A 24,915-nucleotide genomic window follows, 5' to 3' on the forward strand; every position below is an offset into this window, starting at 1 on the left:
CTTCCTTTATTCCTCACTTTCCCTACTTCCATTGCTTATAGATTAAGTTTTATTGCTTTTGACCTTTTGTTTTTCAAAAACACACCCTATGAATACATTTTGCATGTGGTTTGGGCAGATTTCCAGCTTACTTATGATTGTTGCTTTATTGAAATGATCGTAAAATGTTTCTGATTAAAGTGACACATACCAAAACAGTTTTCAACTTTTTCACATTTAATGAGCAATTTGATGTAAATACACATATTATGTGTTCTTATTTCTCACAAAGATCTATTTATCTTTACAAAGCTTATTTTACCTTCAAAACCAGTAGAACTTAATAAATTTGTAATATAGGTTGTCTTAGAAATTGTGTTTTATAATATATGTATTTTAAGACTAGTTTTAAAGTCAAAAAATAATTCAGAATGCTGAAAATGTAGTTTTGTTTAGATTATTATTCAGTTCGAGTTTTATCCCATAGTCTACATTTAACTTGTCTTTTTAAGTGTGATGGGGTGAATATTACAGAAGTACACTATATATAAATAAATACAAAATATATATGAGTATATATTTTTCACAAATATATACTGCATATATGAAAATGACACAATATAACCCAGAGTGAAGGGGGTGGTGTTTAAGAAAGAGTAATATAGTTTGGGGTGAAATTAATCAAAGTACATTGTATGTTTTTTATAAATTTCATAACAAAATTCCTTGTACAATTAACTTATGCTAATAAGTATTAAAAAATAAAATACACACTCCAAAAAATTTGTGTTTTAGGGCTGGAAGCATGACTCAAATGGCAGAGCACCTGTGTAGCAAATATGAAGCCCTGAATTCAAACCCCATATCGTCAAAAAAAGAAGTGTTTTTAAAAAGGCAGGGTAATAAAAGTTGCCTAATTTTAGGTTGTGGTAAGATAAGTAAAGGAACTAAAGATTCCCATGTCAAAACCAGTGAAGTTTGCAAATACATGACCATATCTCCACAAGGGAATTGGTAGCTGTGATTTAGTTAAGGATGTTGAGGTGGGAAAATTATTCTGGACATAAGTCTAAATGTAACCACAGGATCCTTATATGAAGAATCTTAGCAAAATTAGTTTCAGAATTAAGAAGATATGCAATGATATGGGAAGAAGCTGAAGTAATACATTTCGAAGATGAAAAATGGCCACAAAGAAAGGAAAGCAGATAACTTCTAGTTACTGGAAAAGAGAAGGAAATGGCTTCTTTGAAATTTCTAGAAGGATGGCAACTCTACTAACAACTTGATTTTAGACTTCTGATATTCACAACTTTAAGGGAATAAACTTGTATGATCTTAAGCTACTTTGTAGCAACTTATTATACCTACTGTAGGAAAACTAATGCACATTGTTATAAAGTAAAGATTAGCTTCAGTCTCCCATGCTGCAATATGTTTATTTTCTATGGTAGTAAACACATAACTAGGCTTGTAGTGAAATCTCATGTTCATCAGTATACCTAGGGAATAAAGGCATCAAAAATCATGTTATTCTGAGACATTACTAGAAGTGAAATTTTTCTCTTTTTTAATTGTTATTCGTTTACTCAAATGTGTGTACATTCTTTGGGTTATTTCTCCCCCCCTGCACTCCGTCCCAACCCTCTCCCCCCTCCCCCCCACTTCCAGGCAGAACCTGTTCTGCCCTTATCTCTAATTTTGTGGAAGAGATGACATAAGCATAATGAGAAAGACAAAGTGTTTTTGCTAGTTGAGTTAAGAATAGCTATACAGAGAGATTCCTAGCATTGCTTCCACGCACAAGTGTTTTACAACCCAAGATGATTCATTTCTGACTGACCTTTTCTCTAGTTCCTGATTCCCTTCCCATATTGACCTCTGTCGCTTTAAGGTTTCTGTATTAATTCCTCGGGAGTGGCGGCATCAAACACTTTCACATTTTGGGTTTTCTACTTATCTTCATACCTCCCGTATATGTTCTCCCCTTATCATGTGACCCAAGTCCAACAACACTGCTGTATTTGCCCTAGATCTAAAGTCTACCTATGAGGGAAAACATAAAATTTTTGGTCTTCTGAGCCTGGCTAACCTCGCTCAGGATGATGTTCTCCAGTTCCATCCATTTACTTGCGAATGACAAGATTTCATTCTTCTTTATGGCTGAGTAAAATTCCATTGTTTATAACTACCATATTTTCTTGATCCATTAATCAGTAGTGGGGCATCTTGGCTGTTTTCATAACTTTGCTATTGTGAATAGTGCTGCAAAAAACATGGGTGTGCAGGTGCCTCTGGAGTAACCTGTGTTGCATTCATTTGGGAAATAACCCCAGGACTGGGATTACTGGATCATTGGCAGGTTTATGTTTAGATTTTTTTTTTGAAAGATTTTGTTTTTATTTTTTATTTTATTCATATGTGCATACAATGTTTAGGTCATTTCACCCCCCCTTCCCCCCGCCCCCTCCCTTACACACCTACCCTCTTACTCTCTACCCTACCCCTAACTACCAAGCAGAAACTATTTTGCTCTTATCTCTAGTTTTGTTGAAGAGAGAGTATAAGCAATAATAGGAAGGACCAAAGGTTTTTGCTAGTTGAGATAAGGATAGGTGTACAGGGAGTTGACTTGCATTGCTTTCCTGTACATGTGTGTTACTTTCTAAATTAATTCTCTTCAAACTAACCTTTTCTCTCGTTCCTGGTTCACTTCTCCTATTGGCCTCTGTCACTTTAAAGTATCTGCATTACTTTCTCTGCATTGAGAGCAACAAATGCTATCTAGTTTTTTGGGTGTCTTACCTATCTTCATACCTCCCAAGTGTGCTCTCGCTTTATCATGTGATTGAAGTCCAATCCCCTTGTTGTGTTTGCCCTTGATGTAATGTCTGCATATGAAGGAGAACATACGATTTTTCGTCTTTTGGGTCAGGCTAACCTCACTTAGAATGATGTTCTCCAGTTCCATCCATTTACTTGTGAATGATAACATTTCATTCTTCTTCATGGCTGCATAAAATTCCATTCTGTATAAATACCACATTTTCTTAATCCATTCGTCAGTAGTGGAGCATCTTGGCTGTTTCCATAACTTGGCTATTGTGAATAGTACTGCAATAAACATGGGTGTGCAGGTGCCTCTGGAGTAATCTGTGTCACATTTTTTGGGGGATATCCCCAAGAGTGATATTGGTGGATCATATGGTAGATCTATATTTAGATTTTTAAGAAGCTTCCAAATTATTTTCCAGAGTGTTTGCAACAGTTTATATTCCCACCAGCAGTGTGTGAGGGTTCCTTTTTCCCATATCCTCATCAACACTTGCTGTTGGTGATGTTTTTGAGGATGACTGTTCTAAAAGGGGTGAAGTGAAATCTTAGTATGGTTTTGATTTGCATTTCCTTTATGGCTAGAGATGGTGAGCATTTTTTCATGTGTTTTTTTGCCATTTGAATTTCTTCTTTTGGAAAAGTTCTGTTTAGGTCAGTTGCCCATTTCTTTATTGGTTCATTGATTTGGGGAGAGTTTAAGTTTCTTAAGTTCCTTGTATATTCTGGTTATCAGCACTTTGTCTGATGTGTAGCTGGCAAATATTTTCTCCCACTTTGTGGGTGTTCTCTTCAGTTTAGAGACCATTTCTTTTGCTATACAGAAGCTTTTTAATTTCATGATGTCCCAATTATCCAATCTTTGTCTTAGTTGTTGGGCTGCTGGGGTTCTATTGAGGAAGTCCTTGCCTATACCTATTAGTTCCAGAGTGTTTCCTGCTCCTTTTAGTACTAACTTCAGAGTTTTGGGTCTGATATTAAGGTCTTTGATCCATTTTGAGCTAATACTAGTACAGGGTGATAGACATGGATCTAGTTTCAGTTTCTTGCAGACAGATAAACACTTTTCCCAGCCACATTTGTTGAAGAGGCTGTCTTTTCTCCATTGTATATGTTTGGAACCTGTGTCAAAACTGAGGTGGGTATAGTTGTATGGATTAATATTCAGTGTTCCACTCCTCTTCATGTCTGTTTTTATGCCAGTACCATGTTGTTTTTATTGCTATTGCTTTGTAATATAGTTTGAAGTCAGGTATTGTGATACCTCCAGCATTGCTCTTTTTGCTGAGTATTTCCTTGGCTATTCACAGTCTTTTGTGTTTACAAATGAACTTTAGGGTAGGTTCTTCAATCCTGTGATGAAAGTCATTGGGATTTGATGGGAATTGCATAGAACATGTAGATTGCTTTTGGTAGTATAACCATTTTTACTATGTTGATTCTACCAATCCATGAGCGAGGGAGATCTTTCTACCTTCTGTAGTCTTCCTCGATCTCTTTCTTCAGGGGTTTGTAGTTCTCTGTTTAGAGTTCATTCGCATCCTTTGCTAAGTTTACTCCTAGGTATTCAATTTTCTCTGAGGCTATTGTAAATGAAATTGTGTCCGTATATTCCTTCTCAGTTTGTTTGTTGTTGGTGTATAGAAAAGCTAATGATTGTTGTAAGTTGATTTTGTATCCTGCCACCTTGCTATAGCTGTTTATGGTGTCTAGAGTTTTTTAGGTCTTTAAGGTATAGAATCATATCATCTGCAAATAGGGATATTTTGACAGTTTCTTGACCTATTTGTATTCCTGTTATTTCTTCTTCTTGCCTAGCTGCTCTGGCTAGGAATTCCAATACTGTGTTAAATAGAAGTGGGAATAGTGGGGACCCTAGTCTCATTCCTGATTTTAGGGAAAATGGTTTCAATTTTTCACCATTAAGTATGATATTGGCTGTAGATTTGTTATACACATCCTTTACATTGTTGAGGTTCATTCCTTCTAACCCTAGTTTTCTTAAAGCTTTTATCATGAAGTGGTGTTGGATCTTGTTGAAGGCTTTTTCTGCATCTATTGAGATGATCAAATGGTTTTTGTCTTTGCTTCTATTAATGTGCTGCATTACATTTATAGATTTGGGTATGTTGATCCATCCCTGCATCCCTGGGATGAAGCTGACTTGGTCATGATGGATTATCTTTCAGATGTGCTGTTGGATTTGGTTTCCCATTATTTTATTGAGGATTTTTGCAATTCATTATGGAAATTGGCTTTTCATTCTCAGCCAGTGCTTGCTTCTGTTAATGCGGTGGGTCTCTTGTAATCAGCAAATTGTTGGATCTTCCTTTTTTAATCCAGTTTGTCAATGGGTGTCTTTTGATGGGGGAGTTATCTGTTAACATTCAGTGTTAGTATTGATAGGTGTTTGGTGATTTCTGTCATTTAGTTGTTTTTGTTGTTTAAGGGTTTGATTGTATACAGCTGAATCAATGTTACTCTCTAATTTCTTGCCTTTTCTTCTCCTGTGGTTTGGTACTGCCAGTCCTGTCATGGTTTTGTTTGCTTTCACTTTCTGTGTGCAGAATTCCTTGGAGAATCTTTTGTGGTAGTGGCTTGGTGGTCATATATTGTTTTAATTTCTTCTTATCATGGAAGACTTTTATTGCTCCATCTATTTTGAATGATAGTTTTGCTGGGTAGAGTATCATAGGATTGAAGTTATTTTCATTCAGTGCCCAGAAGACCTCAGACCATACTCTTCATGCTTTTAAGGTTTCCATTGAGAAGTCTGCTGTGATTTTGATGGGTTTACCTTTTCATGTTTTTTCTCTCTTACAGCTTTCAATATTCTTTCTCTATTCTCTGTTTTTGTTGTTTTAATGATAATATGTTGTGGGGTAGTTCTATTTTGGTCAAGTGTGTTTGGTGTCCTGGAGGCTTCCTGTACCTAAATGAGCATAGTTTTTTCTAGAATTGGGAAATTTTCTGTTATTATTTTGTTGAATATATTGCAAATTCCTTTTGCTTGCACCTCTTCTCCTTCTTCATTGCCCATGATTTTCAGGTTTGGTTTTGATGGAGTCAGTGAGTTCTTGCATATTCCTTTCACAGGTCTTGAGTTGTTTGACTAATAGTTCTTCAGTTTTTCCGTTAATTACCATTTGATCTTCAAACTCTGAGGTTCTGTCTTCTGTTTGTTCTATTCTGCTGGAATGACCTTCCATTTTGTTTGTATTTCAGTTTCATTCTTTTTTCTGAGGTTTTTCATATCATGGGTCACTTCTTCTTTAATATTGCCAATTTTTGCCCTTAATTCAATTCTCTATTTATAGTCTTCTCTGTTTCACTTTAGTTATTATTTAGGGTTCCTATGATTTCATTTATTCATTCTTTAGTTTTCTCATACTCTTTATTTTTGTTGTCTTGGAATTTCTTGAGTGCCTCCTGTACATTTTGGTTGACCATGTCTTGTAACATCTCTATGAAATTCTCACTGATTACTTGCAGGATTTCTTCTTTATGAGTTTTCTTGTGTGCTTTGTTGGGTTCCTTGGTATAGTTTATCTTTTTTTTTTTTTTTTTTTTGAGTCTGGATCTGGGTATCTGTTTTCTTCATTTCCCTTTGAATCCTGTACTAATTTATTTTGAGGGGGATTATGATTTCCATCTCTTTTTCATCTTCCCATCATTCCACTTGGTACCTGAGTTATATTAGTAAAATGAACAAAACCAAGAAAGAAGGTGAAAAGCAAAAAGAAAGAGCAAAAGAAAAGAAAAAAAATGGAGAATGAAAGAAATCAACAGGGAGAAATGGTGGACAGCCAAACAGTGAAGAAGACAGCCAAACCCTTAAAGGGAAAAAAATCACCAGTTCAGGAACAGTAGATTTACAGTGTTCGTTGTTCTGGTGTTACTCCTTTAGCATCCAGTCCTGTTTGTCTGTGTCTCCTATGCAGGTTTGGGGCTGGTGTCTGGTGGTGTTGGAGCTCTCTTGTGGCAGGTGGTGGGAGGGCAGCAGCCCAGCAGGCCTGCTGGATGGCACCCCGGTGGGTCCATGGGGCAGAGGCCTCATGGGCCATCTGGCCAGTGGGTGGGCAGCAGCCTCATGGGCCCGTGGATGACAGTCTGGTGGGGCAGTGGCTGGCAGGCCTATGGGCAGCAGCCTGGTGGGCCTGTGGAATGGAGACCTGGCAGGGTGGCAACCCTGCAGGTTTTCGGTTCAGGGAACGTTCAGGGCAGGGGCCTGGCAGTGGTCCACCTGTGGGGTGGGGTCTTGGTGAGCCCGCAGGGCAAAGGCCCAGCAGGCAGTGGCCCAGCTGTTCTTTCAGTAAATCATTGCATGGAAAAGCCTTCCACAAGCTAAGAGTTCAGGGTGACGAAATTTTAGCTCTCCCTAGTGCTTTACTTTAGCGAAGCTTTCTCCAGCATCTCAGCATGATCCCTGATTCCCAGAGCTCACCAGTCTGCATCTGTGTCCCAGTCACCATCTTTGATCTCTCTGAAATTTTTCTTAGGCACACAATTTCATCCCCATTAAGAAAGCATTTGACTCATGATATATTTGATGATGTCAGAGGGCTCATCACAGAAATACAGAAAGTATATATGATAACGAGTATAACATGTAAAGAGTGTTCAATAAGATAACTTTTATTACATTGATTTATAGATATGACCACTTCTTCAATATGTATTGAATAGGTTATTTGGGAAAAAAAAAGCCCAATCAAGGAAAGACAGTCATGCTCTTCTGACTACATGCTTTATGCAAAGAGAGTTACATAAATGTCACACCACATAAATATAAATAACCAATGTTGTGTTGATGAGGCATAAACAGAGAAAAAAAGAGAGGGTGTAAATAGAAGTATCTTAATGCAGAGTTTTTTTTTTCTCAAATTTTTCTGGAAATAGCCTTTGCTTGAAAATAATGGAACCCATTTATAATTTTCTGAATTATTTTAAGTTTTCTGAATTGAGTATATATTACTTTGTGGTTAGGGAATAAAATCATCAAAGTCATGGGACTGGAAACATTTGTGATGTATGAGGTAAGAAAGAGAAAAATCACCACAAAAGATGTGGAATGAAAGAGGAATCAATCATTACAGTAGAATGACTTAGGATAAAGACATCCACATCTTTGTACTGTTCTCCAAGTACTTTTCCACTCATTATAATCTTACTGCTGTTGTTTAAAACAGTCTTTTGACTGCCCCCTATCCTGACAGAGAGCCTTATACCCTCCCCACTCCTCTTGTGAACTCCTTGGTTTGTACCTTGGAGGCTATATTCCTGCCTATCTCAGGAGCTAGTCTAGGCCTCTTACCACCAAGTTCTACCCACTTTGGGACATGGTGTTTATTCTCAAATCTGTGATGACAATTTTGTTAGACATGCATGTAGATTGCTTACCTAGGTTCCTGTTTTCTTTACTTGCTGACTGAACATCTCTTGTCATTATGACTCTCATCCTAAGAAATGGCTTTACTGTGAACTCCTATCCCCTCCTTACTTTTTGTACAAGCAACACAAGAGTTCCTTCACCTTTCAAGGTCTCACAGTTTCAATGTAGATTATATATGTTGTGTCAGTGTCATAATGTGGTTTATAAATTTATTTTTTAAATTTCACATATTTACAAAATATTAATTATTGAGATTTAATGAATAGTACAAATATATTTCTTCATTACTAAATCATTTTATAAGTCTTATTAAAAGACTATTAAAAATAACTTAGTGAGAATTCCTATTAAAGTGAAAATAATACCTCTCTATATATGTGATATTTCTGTTTTCATAGAAATATATATGTTTATATCATATTTGAGCTATAAATTCCCCCATTGTAGTATAGCAAGTTATAGCAAGTAGTATAGCAAGTTATTCAAAAGCTTGACTTTAAGAGATCAGATGTAGCTGAAAAAGTGAAATGAAATTAATGCAATTCATTCACAAATGTTAGATATTTTGTTACAATCTGTTATGTTTCTCCAGTAGCTTTTGCTAAATAAACTTTATTAAAAATTATAAATCAGTTTCAAATGCACATTTTTCTAAAAGACTATTTTCCAACTAGACAATTACTTAATTCAATTCTAAAAACAATGTGTTGGGTTTTCATTGAGTGTTTTTGATGGAAATTGTCTCCATTGTTCCCAGGAAGCAAAGAATAGTGTATGCAATGTCATCAGTAAAGCAAAATATTAACTAGGACCATATAATGGAGCAGTTATAAAATGTTGAAGGGAGATAAGACATGATAAAGCACAAGCGTGATTTAGTGATTACATTTATTCTGCATTAAGAAGTAAAATACAAGTAGTATGTTTTAATACAGGAAACCCCAGCATTTTTTAATGAACCAGTTGGATATAATGGAATTATCTGATGCCAGGTCAACATGAAGCTAATTTTCCATTTTCAGGAAGAACAGATGGTGTGGATGGATATAAAAATTGGCTTCATAGAGGGAAAAATGGTTTAGTTTGGCAAGATCATTTCAAAAAATAGTCTTCATAAGCTAGATCTACTCAACCATTTTGAGACTGTTCTCACAGTGATATGGTAGATTAAGGGGCAATCATGCTATACATGCAATCTGTGGCAGTACATCTAGATGTCTCCCTTTGGTAAGATCCCCTCCCAGCCAGCTGGTTTTGTGGAACAACTTTCTGAGAATTTTCTTTTTATTTAACTTAATGGAAGCTTAAAAAACAAAGAAACAAAATCACATAATGAATTGAATTATAGACACTTTTTTCTACTGGTGAATGCCTGTACCATTTTCCTATGAAGAATAAATACAGAAATATAATAAAAGAGAACACAGCTAATGTTCTTTTTATCAGAATTTTTAAAAGAATTACTGCATATTTATTTTAAAGTAATCAAATAAAAAGTTATCTAAGGGGTTGCATTTCTTATTGGAAAAGGAATTGTTTTATTTCACATAGAAATTAACCCGAAGTATCAAAAGGCTCAAATTGATAGTTCATGTTTTGTTCCAGTGAAAAAATCAGATTTGAAATGGAAAGAAGGAGATGAAAAGCTGGCTATATTATTAACTATAAAACAGTTTTGCAAACTCAAACCTACAGCAAGTTTTATGATTTCTTGGAAGAAGATAATCTCACTTTTTTGGGAAAAAAAAAGTTCATTCTCATTGTGAGAACTTTAAAGTGGACATGAAGAGGAGGACGTGACCCCAAAGAGAAATCTAAAGCTCACTAAAAAAATGAAATAAAGAGGACAGATTTAGCTTCAAATGATATTTGGTTAAAATTAAGTAATTAAATTAAGGAGGGACAAATTCAACTATGATATTAAATTTTGTAAATGTCACAGTGTACTCCTAGTAAAACAACTATAAAAAGTAATTGAATTAAGACTGTCCAATAATTAATTAGGAAAATCATAATACTGTATTGTCTTTGGATGTAAATAAATACTAAAAGAGTGCAATTAATAAGCAATGTTAGTATAAACTTTTAACAAAAGAGATAAATATCACATGCATAACACCATATTATAAGGGTAGAAACTGTGACTTCCTAGACTATTAAAATGAATCTTATGTGAAATAATAATAGTAAGAAGAGGAGAGAAAATATATTATTATATGGATCAAGCAAACTCAAGTAGAAAAATCATTAATTTAAGAGAAAAGCTGTATGGATCATGAAAAGAATCAAGGAGAGAAAATGAAGCTAACTGGAAGGTTAACAAACTGGACAATAAGTGTGGAGGGAGTCAGCTTTCTTTTCCCTTGATTAGAATTCATTTGTCATGGAACTAGTGAGAGGAACTGCTGCTCTGAATTAAAAATCTAATGAAAAAGAAAGAAACAGCTCGTGATTTAGAAATAAATAAAACCTTAAGAGAATGAAGAAATGAGCTCCTGGAGTTCATTTTAATAAAAGAGAAAGCATTCTATGTCATTAATATAACCATGACTTTAGCAGAGTATGCTTCCAAAAAAAGCACATTTTAATTAGAAAAAAATGAATTTATTTATATGAAATGTATGACATCCATATTAATAGGTTAAGCCATATAACATTTTCATTTTATGTCAAAAGTAATCAAACATGAATGATTTTCAATAGTTCAACAATGAAATGCAAAATAATCCAGTACAAATAGATTTTAATTTAAAATAACACAAATACAAATAAGGACATTTATATCAGAGTACTCCTAAAAAGTCTAAGTTAGGTGTTTTTATTTCCCAGGTGGTTGTCCTAGAACACAGGAACATAAAACCTCTACTCTGCATGTGTCCCCTGTCCCAGACTTCATCCTAAAGTGCATTCAGGTTCCAGAAAGGAAAGACAGCATGAAAGAGTATCCTTGCTTCATGTAAACTTTCTTGTATAAATGGTGAATGTCACTTTTCACACACCACTGTTGATATCTTAGACCCTCATTGTAGTCTCAGGAAGAAGAGTAAATATGTTTTTGGCAACAATGAGCAGCCTTAGCACATCCCACATACACACTCAGAACAACCGGCATTCATCAAATTATGTTAGGAATGTGCACAGCAGCTCTCCTAAAGGGGCTCTGGAACCAGACCACATTTGGCCATATTATGACTTTTCTTACCAGTGGTGCTCTACATAGTTTACAGACTTTATTGTGTTACCTGCAGTCTTTTTCTAACCAATGGCTGCAGGAAGGATTGATATTCTTAAGTGTCAACATTATCTCCAATGCTGTAGAGTCTGAAGCAACACTCTGTTCCAGAAACAGTAGCTATAAGAAGGCAAAAGTTTCTTTTTTCATCAGTCAAAGTCATGGAGTGAACACTTGGAGTAGAGCTGCACTTCACACACAGTTAATAGGAAGAGGTGGTATGGAGGGAAGGGTCAATCATTGTTTTGAATATTAGGTAACTTGTAATCATAAAATACATATGGAAACATACAAGACTTCGAAAAGCAAAAGAAATTCTGAGCAAAAAATCCAATCCTGGAGAAATCACAATACCTGAATTCAAACTATACTACAGAGCTATAGGAATAAAAACTGCATAGTATTGGCAAAAAAAAAAAAAAAAAACCAGACAGAAAGACCAATGGATCAGAATGGAAGACCAGATCATAAACCCATGCATCTACAACTAACTGATCTTTGACAAAGGAACCCAAAACACACGACGGAGAAAATACAGCCTCTTCAACAAATGTTGCTGGGAAAACTGGAATCCTCATGTAGAAGACTGAAAGTAGATCCCTGTTTTTCAACCTGTACCAAAATCAACTCAATGTGGATCAAAGACCTTAATATAAGGCCTGAAACTCTGAAACAATTCCAAGAAACAGTAGGAAATACACTGGAACAGATATGCATTGGGAATGACTTCCTAAGTAGAACTCAAGAGGCTCAGCATCTAAGAGAAAGAATGAATAAATAATATTACATCATACTAAACAGCTTCTGCACAGCAAAGGAAATAGTCACCAGACTTAAGAGTCAGCTTACAGAATGGGAGAAAATCTTTACCAGCTACTCATCCAATTAGGGAATGTCCAGAATCTACAGGGAACTCAAAAAACTCAAACCTCAAAGAATCAACATCCCAATGAAGAAATGGGTACATGAATTAAGCAGGGAATCCTTAAAGGAAGAGGTACAAATGGCCAGTAAACACATGAAGAAGTGTTCAACATCCCTGGTTATAAAATAGATGCAAATCAAATGTATACTTGGATTTCATCTCACCCAGTTAGAATGACTATTTTCAAGGGCAATAACAACAACAAATGCTGGCTAGGATGTAGTAAAACAGGAACTGTGTTGGTGGGAATGCAAATCAATACAACCACAATGGAAAGCCATATGGAGATTCCTTAAAAAGGTAAAGATAGACCTGCCACCTGATCCCAGTGTACCATTCTTGGGCATCTACCCAAAGAAATGTAAGTCAGGATACAATAGAGACACCTGCACACCGATGTTCACCACAACACTATTCACAATAGCCAAGATTCGGAAACAACTCAGGTGTCCCAAAACTGATGAATGGACCAAGAAAATGTAATATATGTACATATAATTGAGTTTTACACAGCCATAAGGGATAATGACAAGTGGTTTGAAGGTAAATGGATGCAATTGGAGGACATCATGTTAAGAGAAATAAGCCAAGAACGTTTCCTCTCACACGAGCAGAAAGATCCAAAAGACAAAGATATACGCACAAACAAGCATGACCACATACAAACTCAGACGTAGAATGTGTTTGTAACAGTGGAGCTGCTCTATGGAACTTGGGGAAAGAGAGAAAGGAAAAGTAATGATAGAGTATCAATTATATTGCTTAACATAACAACTGTAAAGGTAGGCCATATAATGATGTGCGTTGAAGGCTGTTGAAAAATGAGGGGTGGTAGGTAAAGGGGTAAGGGACAGTAATGGAAGGGGTTGAATGGATCCAAGTAAAGTATATCCACAGTGGGCAAACACTGAGAAACTCCTTTGAACATCAACTTAATTATAATAATGAAAGACATGACTGTTAAACAGGGACAGTATAATTAGGTGGATACTAGCGGGAGGGGGAGAGTGAGTGACGGACATTAAGGTGAGGCTATATGGTTGATAGACTTCATACACATATATGAAACTGAACTAAGAAACCTCTTGCAATTGCTTTAAGTGGTGTGAGGAGGAGACTAAGGGGGAGAGACAATGGGGGCAATGTAACTAATGTACAATATAAGTCTAATCAGAATTGTTACTACGAATCCTCCCCTGTATAACAAATATGCACTAATAAAAAGTTTATGAAAAAATAATAGTCATGTCATTCATGTTTTCTTGCAAAATCTAGACTTAAAAATCCATTTTTAAAAACAAAACTAAATCACTGTATCCATAAGCAAGACTGAACCTGAAGTGTAAATAAAGTTAATAGAATGGTAAAAGTGATAGAGAGCAAAAATTGAAAGAAACATTAAAAACTTCCAAAGGCAACCAATAATTGTGTTTGCATTGTCTCAGGAATAAAACATGTTTTCATCTATAGCTAAAGAGAAAAGATAACAGAAAAAAGTAATACAATGCTTGGGCCAAAATTACAAAGATAAGAAATGAAAAAGTAGAAAAATGACTTTGTTGCTTTGCCTTTTTTCTTTATGTCAGAGGAGAACCAGTTGCAAATTGAAAAGTGAAGAATAAAAGGACAAGAAAACACCTATGACTATCTATGACTTCTTAAGTGCCAATATGATGTCAGAAGGTCTTAAAAAACAGTATTCATGATCATTAAAGACTTTTAATAGAATTAAGAATTGTAGAAGATGAAAGAAAAGACAACTGTTTCCTTGTTCAAACAAGAAAAGAACAAAGGAAAGAGAGATCCTGAAATAGTAGACTTGTTGCTGATGTTTGGCCAGATGTTAGAAATGGATATTAAACTAATTTCACAATAACTTAATTGGTGGACAGTAGACACAGCAAGAAGCATAGATTAAAAAAGCAGCAGCAGACTTAGTTTATTAATTTTCATTTCTTTATTCATTTATTCATATGTGTACACATTGTTTGGGCCATTTGTACCCTCTGTCCCCACCCCTTCTGTCTCCCCACCACCACCCTCGCTTCCAGGCAGAACTTTTTCTGCCCTCTTGTCCAATTTTGTTGAAGAGTAGACATACCAATAATAGAAAGACATAGCGTTTTTGCTAGATTTACATAAGGATAGCTTATACAGAGATATTCCTAGCAATGCTTCCATGTACATGTGTATTACCACCTCAGTTGATTCATCTCTACCAGACCTCTTCGCTACTTCCCGGTCATCTTCCCATACTGACCTCTGTCATTTTAAGTTTACTGTATTAGCTCCTCTGCATGGGCACATCAAACACTTTCAAGTTTTGGGTTTCCTACCTTTCCCTATTATTCCTGTATGTGTCCTCCCCTTAGTGTGTGACCCATGTCTAATAATATTATTGCATTTGTTTTATATCTAAAGTCCACATATGAGGGAGAACATAGGATGTTTGGCTTTCTGAGCCTGGCTAACTTCACTTAAGATGATGTTCTCCAGTTCCATCCATTTACTTTGCAAATAAGATTTCATTCTTCTTCATGGCTGAGTAAAACTCCATTGTGTACACATACCACATTTTCTTAATCCATTCATCAGTAGTAGAACACCTTGGCTGTTTCCATAACTTGGCTATTGTGAATAGTGCTGCAATAAACTTGGGTGTGCAGGTGCCTCTGAGTAACCTGAGTTGCATTCCTTTGGGTTTATCCCTAGGAGTGGGATTGCTGGATCATATAGCAGATCTTTATCTACTTTTTTAAAGAAGCCTCCATATTGTTTCCAGAGTGGTTGTACTAGCTAGCATTCCCACCAGCAGAGTATGAGGTTCCTTTTTCCCCATATCCTCGCCAACATTTGTTGTTGGTGGTGTTTTTGATGATAGCTATTCTAACCGGGGTGAGGTGGAATCTCAATGTGGTTTTGATTTGCATTTCCTTTATGGCCAGAGTTGGTGAGCATTTTTTCATGTGTTTTTTAGGCATTTGAAATTCTTCCTTTGAAAAAGTTCTGTTTAGTTCAGTTACCCATTTCTTTATTGGTTCCTTGATTTGGGGAGAGTTTAGTTTTTTGAGCTCCATGTATATTCTGGTTATCAGTCCTTGTCTGATGTATAGCTAGCAGACTTCATTTAAATTTGATCCTATGGCAAACACATAATGCAACTTGATGTCATCATGGAACATGGCAGTATGTTTCATGTTGACTTATAAAGAAGACTTTATAACGATACAAATTTTCACAATTCTTTGAATTATTAATGGATTCTGTTGAAATGAAGAATGTGCTTAACCTCTTAAATTTCCAAAGTCAATTTCACGAGTTAGTTAATAATTGAAGAAAAAGAATAACTAAGTGACATATTTGTAAGACAAAGAAAATGACCTTTTCCATATAATCAAACCTTCTTAAGGATTAAAGGAGAAATACATAGGTGAAAATGCTTTGTAAAATTGTGGTATGTCCAGTGGAAAAAAAATAGTTCATAATTTAACAGTAATTCCATGCTTGCATTGTACTCTATTTGCATCTAAAACTGGAGATATTGTTGGTCAACTATATTATCATCTTGTTTCCTCAACCTTTTTATTATTGCTTATTCTAAAAATCTGGTATTTGGAGATTATTCTGCTTCTATTTTTGCATTGGAAGTTCTTATGTTTCAAGTATTTATATCTTACCTCCAAATCAATCACAAAAAGCTCTATCATGCTACTGAAAATATAAGCATTGTGGAATAATTTTTCAGATCATTCCTTTCACATGCAATTATTGTCTAGTATTTTAGAACCACTTCCTTTTTTTACATCTCCTTTGAATGAGTTAAGGTTATCATCTTACATAAAAATACCATCTTTTAGGAAAATCTAAAAGTATATATTTTTTCTTTCATTATAAATTAGCCTACCCTTGAATTCTAGTTTAGCAGCATTTTTTCCTTATTGGCAATACTGGGAGTGGAATTCAGGCCTCCCACTTGCTAATCAGGAGCTTAACCACTTAAGCCACTCTACCAGCCCTTTTTGTACTGGTTATTTTTGATATATGGTTTTGCTTTATGTTCCAGGCCATTCTGGACTTGCAATCCTCCTGTTTATGCTGTCCTATATAGCTGGGATGACAGGCACTTGCCCAGCCACTGCTTGAGATAGAGTCTCATGAACTTTTTTCTTGAGCTGTCAATCTTCCATAGTTTTGCCTTCTAAGTAGCTGCAATTACAGACATGTACATCTATGCTCAACTTTGACAGCATTTCTTTTAGTGCATTGAAACAATTATTTAATTTTCCATTTTCTTCCATTATTATTGCAGAGTATCTGTGTCAAATTGTTCCATTCTTTATAATTTTTCACTTCTTAATCTTTATTTTGTTCTTTAAATTTATCTTTTTGCTCAATATCTTCTTCACCTACAAGTATGATAAGATAAATCTTGCATCTCCTACTCCTTAATATCTACTAAGTTTTCTCCTAATTCCTATTTCCTTTTTTATTTATTCTTTATTTGAGAAAATTTACTTGAAGGCAGCAATCAAGTTACCAATGCTCTTTTTTTTAGTTATTTGAAGTTTTATTTGCCCTGTCCATTGAGTTTTATTTTGTTAATGAAAACATTTTTTATAGTTTAGAATCTTTATTTTTTTTACCTATTATATTCTTTTTAGTTCTTTTTTTTAATATTCATTTATTCACATGTGCATACATTGTTTGGGTCATTTCTCCCCCCTGCCCCCCTCCCCCATCCTTTCCTCCCTCCCCCTCGCTTCCAGGCACAACCTGTTTTGCCCTTATCTCTAATTTTGTTGAAGAGAAGACATAAGCATAATAAGGAAGACAAAGTGTTTTTGCTACTTGAGTTAAGGATAGCTATACTGAGAGATTCCTAGCATTGCTTTCATGTACAAATGTGTTACAACCCAGTTGATTCATCTCTAACTGATCTTTACACTGGCTCCTAATCCCCTTCTAGTGTTGACCTCTGTCTTATCATTTGCAATTAAGTTGATGGAACTGGAGAACATCATTCTGAGTGAGGTTAGCCAGGCTCAGAAGACCAAAAATCAAATGTTCTCCCTCATATGCAGACTTTAGATCTAGGGAAAATGCAGCAATGTGGTTGGACCTGGATCACATAACAAAGGGAGAGCACATACAGGAGATATAGGAATAGGTAGAAAACCCAAAACATGAAAGTGTTTGATGTCCCCACTCCAGAAGAACTAATATAGAATCTGTATCTTTAAGTATTCTCATTTAGTATGATTTCTCATGTTCTTAAAATGTTTGTGCTCCTTATTTTAGTTTCCATCCTTTAACAATTCAGGTAGTCAAATCCTGCTTTTGTCATGTCTGTTGACATATATTTTCTCCAATAGGCCCAGCAAGCTTCTGTTATACTTTTATAATGTATTTTTGTTGTTTTAAAATGGAAGCTTCTATTTAACAGAAAGTTATCAGCCAGGATAGTGTAAATTTTTTTAGCATCTTTATTTTCCTTAACAAAGAGACATTTTGAATTTTATTTCATCTGGTGCACAACTACCAATAACAGTCTAGAACTATTTAGTAGTGTTTTTTCTGTCTGCATCTACAAAATCTTGCAAATTATGTCCATGCAAAATTAAGTGATCATAAAAGAAAACCTATAGCTATACACCATTGCTATTCTTCTGGAATCTGGAGGAGATGCTCAGTCCTGTTTGTTGTCATCCTTTGCCTCTACATATTTTTTCAGTAATGCACATTTCATTTACAGTAGAGCATCACAGTGACCTTTATTTTGTTAAGAATCCCATTTTATAACATGCCAACTCTCACACAAAACTAAGTCTTTGATTTCATTGTAACATTACATTAAATCACATTTCATGTGCTTGCTGAAGTAATGGAACATTTGTCCACCAACAAGAGAATCAAACTGGTTAACGTACTCTCTCCATTCTCATTTGTAGATGCCTCTTTACTTTTCATCCTCAATTATTTCTGCATCTTTTTCAGAAACTCAGGGCTGCATGTAAAAATTATATTTGCCAAATGTTTTCCAGCATGTTTAAGGTTTTAGGAAGAATATTTTTCCATAATATGATTTGACAGCTTGCTGAAAATGGAAGAGATGTCTATCAGTGATTCCTTTGTCTTAGATGTTTTATTTTTTTCTTAATGTTTGGTTAAAGGGGGATTCACCAAGAATATTTGTAGAATAAACAAAGCTATGAGAAATAGCTAATGTGGCATTAAAAAACAGTGAAATGATAAAATAAGAACAATATGTAATTTAAAATATATGAAATTCTCAAGTACAATGTAAAACAGGCATGGCAAGAATGTCTTTGGTATAAACAGCTTAAAATCTGCTATCTGTATGGAACAAGAATACTTGCCACCAAAGAGGGAATCTGAGGTCATAATACATTTGTGGGATGTTGAAAGAACAGTGAGACCTTTTAATTCTGTTTTGGATGATAACTTGCAGTTGAAAACTGGAAGTTTCAAAGGAATATATGCTGGATCAATACAGGGAAGACATGAATTGACAAAGATTTGGTCAAATTTGCTTCTATATAGGCATTGAGTATCTATCTTAGATCCCATAGATGGGGTTTCTTGCTCCCAAGGAAGGTTCACTGATGGCATAATTTCCCTGAAAGTCTATCAGCCTATAGTTCTATGATTAGGAATTTACTATTTTTTTCTAGGCAAATATACAAATATGTCACTTACTCACTACTTAGGAAACATACACTCAGCATTTTGACTAAAATATTTTACTATGTGATTTTTAGTGCTACAACTTATATTAGATGATTCAAAAAACTTAAACCAGGTTATCAGGCATTACAGGTTATATGTCATATTATTTCTGGGATGCTTTCATTCAGCTTTCCTCAGAAACAAAATTTCAATAGCTCTGAAATTTTTAGAAAGTTCATAAAGAAAGAAACCTTGTGTACATTGTAATCCCCCACATACAATTATAAATTTTATGTGGCATTTGGTATAATAAATGAAATTTAATAAAATTTCATATTGTTTTCTACATGTCAAATGTTATGGATTTCCTTTAAATTGCTTTTCCCATTTATTTCCAATTTTTAATTAAATGCATTCAGCCTACTCTTTTACATTCAATCATTTTACATTTACTAACTGATCATCTGATTTTTGTGACCAGCTGCACATATTTTAGACAAAAGGTTGAAAGAAGAAAAAATGACCATATTATAATAATGGTTGTGTTCAAGTAGGCTAAAAAAAGATCGCTAAAAGAGCCACCTAGTAAATATTTAAAAAAATAAAATTAAGAGATTTCCAAATGTAGAGGTGGCTAGTGACATAATAGTGTTTATTAGAAGAATTTGTTTTCATAATGGAGGCAGAAAAGTCTTCTCTAATTACGTGATGATTGATCTGTGCTATTTTCTGGATTTGGTTTGTACTCCAAGGGTTTGGTGTTGGAAGATGGCATGGAATCTTTAAGTGGGACCCTGTGGGAGGTTTTTAGACCCTTGGGGAGAATTTGCCTTGGAGGGGGTTTAAGAGAGCTCTCTGTGGGCTACTTAAAAAGCTAAACATTGATCTACCATTTGATCCAGTAATACCACTCTTGGGGATATACACAAAAGACTGTGACACAGGTTACTCCAGAGGCACCTGCATACCCATGTTTATTGCAGCACTATTCACAATAGCCAAGTTACAGAAACAGCCAAGATGCCCCACTTGGCTGATCCCACTGACAAATGGATCAAGAAAATGTGGTATCTATACACAATGGAATTTTATGCAGCCATAAAGAAGAACGAAATGTTATCACTAGCTGGTAAATGGATGGAATTGGAGAACATCATTCTGAGTGAGGTTAGCCTGGCCCAAAAGACCAAAAATCTTATGTTCTCCCTCATATGCAGACATTAGATCAAGAGCAAACACAACAAGGGGATTGAACTTTGATCACAAGATAAAAGTGAGTGCACACAAGGGAGATATGAGGATAGGTAAGACACCTAAAAACTTAGCTAACATTTGTTGCCCTCAACACAGAGAAACTAAAGCAGATACCTTAAAAGCAACTGAGGCCAATAGGAGAAGGGGACCAGGAACTAGAGAAAAGGTTAGATCAAGAAGAATTAACCTAGAAGGTAACACACATGTGCAGGAAATCAATGTGAGTCAACTCCCTGTATAGCTATCCTTATCTCAACCAGCAAAATCCCTTGTTCCTTCATATTACTGCTTATACTCTCTCTTCAACAAAATTAGAGATAAGGGAAAAATAGTTTCTGCTGGGTATTGAGGGGGGAGAGGGAGGGGGCAGAGTGGGTGGTAAGGGAGGGGGTGGGGGCAGGGGGGAGAAATGACCCAAGCATTGTATGCACATATGAATAGTAAAAAAATAAAAATTAAAAAAAAATGATAGCTCTCTGGGAACCCTGAGTTCTTGCAAGAAGTGAATATGATACCTGAGTCTCCCTCTGATTTTTTCTTTAGTTGTGATCTCTTGCTCCTACCTGTGCTCACACCGTTGTGACACCATACATCACAAAATGCACACTAGAGCAGAGCTTATGGTGGTACCATGTATTTGAATCTCCACAACTCTAAGCCAAACTTACTTCCTTTCCATAGTTAGTCTGCCCCAAGTGTTTTGTTACAGGAACAGAAAACCAGTGAATATAGTTTGAGAAATGTAGTAGGCATGCATTACACAAAAGATAGAGAACAGTGGTGAGGCAGAAATTATTTAAGTAAAAGGGAACATCTTGAGATAATTTACTATGCCAGGAATGTGTTTACCAAGCTATAGAAATTGAATAATGCTCCTGTGATTAGATTCCAGAAAACCAGCAACAATATGACACAGGATGACTGGCAGTAGTATATCAATATTTTAAAATATTTAATAAATAATGTCTTTGCTTTTGTTTTAGGTCTATAATCCACATATGAAAGAGAACATGCAGATTTTGGACTTCTGAGCCTGGCTAACTTCGCTTAAGATGATGTTCTCCAGTTCCATCCATTTACTTGCATATGAACAAATTTCATTCTTTATGGTTGAATAAAATTCCATTGTGCATAAATAGCACATTTTCTGAATCCATTCATCAGTAGTGGGCATCTTGGCTATTTCCATAGCTTGGCTATTGTGAATAGAGCTGCAATAAACATGGGCGTGCAGGTGCCTTTGTAAACCTGAGTCACATTTCTTCAGGTATATCTCTAGGAGTGGCATTTCTGGATCATAAGAAAGATCTAAGTTTAGTTTTTTAAGAAACCTCCGTATTGTTTTCCAAAGTGGTTATACTAGCTTACATTTCCACCAGCAATATATGAGGGTTTTTTTTCCCCTGCATCCTTGCCAACATTTGCTGTTGGTATTTTTCATCCTAACTATTCTAACAGGAGTGAGGTGGAATCTTATTGTGGTTTTGATTTGTCTTTCTTTTATGGATAGCGATGGTGAGCATTTTTACAAGTGTATTTTTTTAGCCACTTGGATTTCTTCCTTTGAAAAAGTTCTGTTTAGTTCAGTTGCCCACTTCTTTATTGGTTCATTGATTTTGGGGGAGTTTAGGTTTTTTGAGCTCCTTGTATACTCGGGTTCAGTCCTTTGTCTGATGCAGTAATATTATTGGACATGGGTCTTACACTAAGAGGAGAATGCACATGGGAGAAATAGGAAAGGAAGGGAAACCTAAAACTTGAATGTGGTTGATGTGCTCACTGTAGAGGAGCAAATACATTAATATTAAACTCGCCAAGGCCACTATGGGAAGGGGTCTAGTGAAGAGGTCTGGTAGAGATGAACCGATGTGGGTTGTAATACACATGTGCATGGAAGCAACACTAGGAATCTCCCTGTATAGCTATTTTAACTGAAACTAGCAAAAATGCTATGTCTTTCTCATTATCTCTTATGTTTTCTCTTCAACAAAATTGGAGAACAATAGGGTATGACAGGTTCTCAAGGGGGTGGGGGAGGAGATGGCTGAAACAATGTATACACATGTGAGTAAATATAAAAATGATAAAATTTAAAAAAAGAAATAATGTCTTTACCTTCTGGGTTTGAAATCTAGCAATGAAAAACACAAAATACTAACACTGTGGATGATTTATACAGACTAAGATTTCTTAATCTGTATAAGATACTTATGTATTTCATCTTTATTGTTTTCATGTTCAATTCAGGTACTTGATAATAAACTATCTTTGAAAAATTCAGAGTAGTCAAATTAGCATCTCTTTCCTTAAATATTGCATCTCATTTGTACTTTTCATCACATGGCTTTCTCAAATAGAAGTTTATTGTCTCCATTTCATATGGCTGCTAAACTTCATGTACACCTTGTGCACATTTTAAGTAAATTCCTTACAACAAATTTTGTTATACATGCATACACCCACCTGTGCCCCTCCTACTCACACAGTGTCTGTTTCTCTGCAGAATCAGTCTTGTACACCTAGACTTCTGAAATAACTTGCTGGGTTTCTTTCTTCATTTAGTCTTCTCTTTTTCTAATATAATCACTTAGTATTCTAAATGTGGTCAGAATCTTAATGTGACCCAAATGTATCTGTTCAATAAATATGTGCTGAAGAATCCAAAGCCTTTGATTGTATGATTTCTCCACCCCCTTTTACCTCACTTGTTGCTATATTCTAGTATTTATTTTTTTCATTTTTTTCTGATAATTCACATCCCAGTAGTTGAATAGCCCATGTTTCACTGAATTCTCAGTCTTTAGGAATGCTGTTTTATTTCTGTCCAAATTCTCTGTACATCCATGTTACCAACAGTGTTATTAGTCTAATTCAATCTTTAGATCTGCTCATCTCCAAGTTTCTTTCATCACATTCTTTCATAATTCTTGGTCTGGCTTTTTAAATGTTATTAAGTTTATAAATTATTTTTTATTTTCTTTCATGCTGAACTTATCAATGAGTAAAACTATTTTGTGTACCTTGCTATCTAGAATGTCTTTGGTTGCTAAAACAATAATTAATCATTATCATAGTTTAGTTCAAATATATTCCATGTGACATTAATTTTTACAAGCAAATCTTTTTGAGAATATTTATGTTCACCTGATCAGTGTACTCCTAGACCACAGAAATAATTTAAAAATCCTGTGGTTACCAAAGACTGGAGCTGGGTGTAAGGGATTAGCAGATGTTATTTGGAAGATAAAGAATTTCAGTTAGGATGAATATATTCAAGAGATCTATTGTATGGCATGGTATCCATTTGTAATTAATAGAAATGAATAATATATTTGAAAAACTCTAAGGGAGCAGATTTGAAGTGATCTCTCCCCAAAAATATTAGTATTTGATGTAATACACATGTTAATAAATGAGCAGTTGCAGTATGTATAGCAATACACACATGTATGTGATGTTATCCAAAAAATGTGTACATTTTTTTCTTAAAAGAAATATATGTATAAATAAAAGTAAATTTAGAAAGAAAAGAAAGCACATCTTCTACAGATTGTGAACTCGGAAGTCACTTACTGCTAGCGAACATGCTTCCTGTATGACTTAAAAATATGCATCCATGTCATCTGTTTACATAAGGCCAGACTCAGATATTCCCAATACCCATTTTTAAGTCATATATGATTAAATGAACTCTCTATGTGTACTGAACAATTTGTGCAAAATATTTGCTATTTCAATTTGACCAATTTTGGTTTTTTTCTCACCCCCTGGACTCCTAGATTTCCACCCAGTCTCAGCCCAAGCCAGCATGAGCCCCTTCCTTTATTCCCCCTTCCTAGAGCAGGTTGAACTAAGGGTAAAAAATTTTTTGATTTATTGTACAATCATACCACCCTCTTTCATCAAACTTTCTCACACCTATTTCTTTCTAGAGTTGTTTGCTCTTCCTTATCAAAGAAAAACCTTTTACTGCTTCACCTTTGAGGTGTATGCAGATCTTAGGATCAGAACATTCTTCATGGTGAAATATTCCATTTCCCTCTATTGCAACAGCCATTTAAGTACTCATGCAAAAATATTTTCAAATAAAATCTCCTTACCCAAAGCTGTCTGTTTTTTATTAGCATTTCATCTAGTAACTCTTTCATATCAACTGAAGTAATTAGTGGTCAATCTCTAAATGTCCTATTTTTCAAACTTAATTAAGAGGTTTAAATTTTTTAATGGTATAAATATTTCAGCTATCTATAAATTTCTAGATTAAATGAATAAAATGAAAATATTTACCATATACTTATATTCACATTGTTCTGATTTTCTGTTGCAATTTACATTCCTATAAAATGTGCTTATTGTCTTTTCATAAAAACTAGCTTACAAAATACTTTCATAGTTGAATAGCCTCCAAACTTAAACTAAGGAATTAATTGTGTTAAAGGGTTGGGATGTAGCTCAGTGATAGAGCACTTTCCAAGAAAGCAGGAGGCCCTGGGTTTGACCCCAGCATTCAAAAAAATATATATATCTTTCTTAAGTACAACTTTATAATGTTTTAACTTAACTTCTATCTAGGCCTCAAAGAATACAATTCTTGTGTTGGTATGTATCCAATTT

The sequence above is a fragment of the Castor canadensis genome, chromosome 6 (genome assembly GCF_047511655.1).
Source record: "Castor canadensis chromosome 6, mCasCan1.hap1v2, whole genome shotgun sequence".
NCBI lineage: Eukaryota > Metazoa > Chordata > Mammalia > Rodentia > Castoridae > Castor > Castor canadensis.